This window comes from Carcharodon carcharias, unplaced genomic scaffold (assembly GCF_017639515.1).
Source record: "Carcharodon carcharias isolate sCarCar2 unplaced genomic scaffold, sCarCar2.pri scaffold_1045_ctg1, whole genome shotgun sequence".
NCBI lineage: Eukaryota > Metazoa > Chordata > Chondrichthyes > Lamniformes > Lamnidae > Carcharodon > Carcharodon carcharias.
Genome location: NW_024470921.1, coordinates 40,364 through 43,425, shown reverse-complemented (window position 1 = coordinate 43,425; position 3,062 = coordinate 40,364).

Here is a 3,062-nt window from a genome sequence, read left to right as displayed (position 1 = left end):
CAGCCTGGAACTCCCTCCCTAACAGCGCGGTGGGTGTACCAACACCACACGGACAAAATCCAGGAACTCCCTCCCTAACAGCGCCGTGGGTGTACCTACACCACACGGGACAAATTCCTGGAACTCCCTCCCTAACAGCGCCGTGGGTGTACCTACACCACACGGGACAAAATCCTGGAACTCCCTCCCTAACAGCGCCGTGGGTGTACCTACACCACACGGGGACAATATCCTGGAACTCCCTTCCTAACAGCGCCGTGGGTGTACCTACACCACACGGGACAAAATCCTGGAACTCCCTCCCTAACAGCGCCGTGGGTGTACCTACACCACACGGGACAAAATCCTGGAACTCCCTCCCTAACAGCGCCGTGGGTGTACCTACACCACAAGCACAAAATCCTGGAACACCCTCCCTAACATCGCAGTGGGTGTACCTACACCACACGGGACAAAATCCAGGAACTCCGTCCCTAACAGCGCCGTGGGTGTGCCTACACCACACGGGGACAAAATCCTGGAACTCCCTCCCTAACAGCGCCGTGGGTGTACCTACACCACACGGGGACAAAATCCTGGAACTCCCTCCCTAACAGCGCTGTGGGTGTACCTACACCACAGAGACAATTTCCTGGAACTCCCTCCCTAACAGTGCAATGGGTGTACCTACACCACAGATACAATTTCCTGGAACTCCCTCCCTAACAGCGCCGTGGGTGTACCTACACCACACGGACAAAATCCTGGAACTCCCTCCCTAACAGCGCCGTGGGTGTACCTACACCACACGGGGACAAAATCCTGGAACACTCTGCATAACAGCGCCGTGGGTGTACCTACGCCACACGGGATAATATCCTGGATCTCCCTCCCGAACAACGCCGTGGGTGTACCTGCACCACATGGGGACAAAATCCTGGAACTCCCTCCCTAACAGCGCCGTGGGTGTACCTACACAACAAGGGAAAAAATCCTGGATCTCCCTCCCTTAGAGCGCAGTGGGTGTACCTACACCACACACGACAATATCGTGGAACTCGCTCCCTAACAGCGCCGTGGGTGTACCTTCAAAAACGGGACAAAATCCAGGAACTCCCTCCCTAACAGCGCCGTGGGTGTACCTACAACACACGGGACAAAATCCAGGAACTCCCTCCCTAACAGCGCTGTTGGTGTACCTACACCACACGGGACAAAATCCAGGAACTCCCTCCCTAACAGCGCCGTGGGTGTACCTACACCACACGGACAAAATCCTGGAACTCCCTCCCTAACAGAGCTGTGGGTGTACCTACACCACACGGGACAAAATCCTGGCACTCCTTCCCTAACAGCGCCGTGGGTGTACCTACACCACACGGACAAAATCCTGGATCTCCCTCCCTAACAGCGCTGTGGGTGTACCTACACCACACGGACAAAATCCTGGAACTCCCTCCCTAACAGCGCCGTGGGTGTACCTACACCTCACGGGACAACAGCCTGGAACTCCCTCCCTAACAGCGCCGTGGGTGTACCTACACCACACGGACAAAATCCAGGAACTCCCTCCCTAACAGCGCCGTGGGTGTACCTACACCACACGGGACAAATTCCTGGAACTCCCTCCCTAACAGCGCCGTGGGTGTACCTACACCACACGGGACAAAATCCTGGAACTCCCTCCCTAACAGCGCCGTGGGTGTACCTACACCACACGGGGACAAAATCCTGGAACTCCCTCCCTAACAGCGCCGTGGGTGTACCTACACCACACGGGACAAAATCCTGGAACTCCCTCCCTAACAGCGCCGTGGGTGTACCTACACCACACGGGACAAAATCCTGGAACTCCCTCCCTAACAGCGCCGTGGGTGTACCTACACCACACGGACAAAATCCTGGAACTCCTTCCCTAACAGCGCCGTGGGTGTACCTACACCACACGGACAAAATCCTGGAACTCACTCCCTAACAGCGCTGTGGGTGTACCTACACCACACGGACAAAATCCTGGAACTCCCTCCCTAACAGCGCCGTGGGTGTACCTTCACTTCACGGGACAACAGCCTGGAACTCCCTCCCTAACAGCGCGGTGGGTGTACCTACACCACACGGACAAAATCCTGGAACTCCCTCCCTAACAGCGCCGTGGGTGTACCTACAATTCACGGGACAACAGCCTGGAACTCCCTCCCTAACAGCGCCGTGGGTGTACCTACACCACACGGGACAAAATCCTGGAACTCCCTCCCTAACAGCGCCGTGGGTGTACCTACACCACACGGGACAAATTCCTGGAACTCCCTCCCTAACAGCGCCGTGGGTGTACCTACACCACACGGGACAAAATCCTGGAACTCCCTCCCTAACTGCGCCGTGGGAGTACCTACACCACACGGGGACAATATCCTGGAACACCCTCCCTAACAGCGTCGTGGGTGTACCTACACCACACGGACAAAATCCTGGAACTCCCTCCCTAACAGCGCCGTGGGTGTACCTACACCACACGGGGACAAAATCCTGGAACTCCCTCCCTAACAGCGCCGTGGGTGTACCTACACCACACGGGATAATATGCTGGATCTCCCTCCCGAACAGCGCCGTGGGTGTACCTGAACCACACATGGACAAAATCCTGGAACTCCCTCCCTAAGAGCGCAGTGGGAGTACCTACACCACACACGACAATATCGTGGAACTCGCTCCCTAACAGCGCCGTGGGTGTACCTACACCATACGGACAAAATCCTGGAACTCTGTCTCTAACAGCGCCGTGGGTGTACCTTCAACAACGGGACAAAATGCAGGAACTCCCTCCCTAACAGCGCCGTGGGTGTACCTACAACACACGGGACAAAATCCAGGAACTCCCTCACAAACAGCGCCATGGGTGTACCTACACCACACGGGACAAAATCCAGGAACTCCCTCCCTAACAGCGCCGTGGGTGTACCTACACCACACGGACAAAATCCAGGAACTCCCTCCCTAACAGCGCCGTGGATGTACCTACACCACACGGACAAAATCCTGGAACTCCCTCCCTAACAGCGCCGTGGGTGTACCTACACCACACG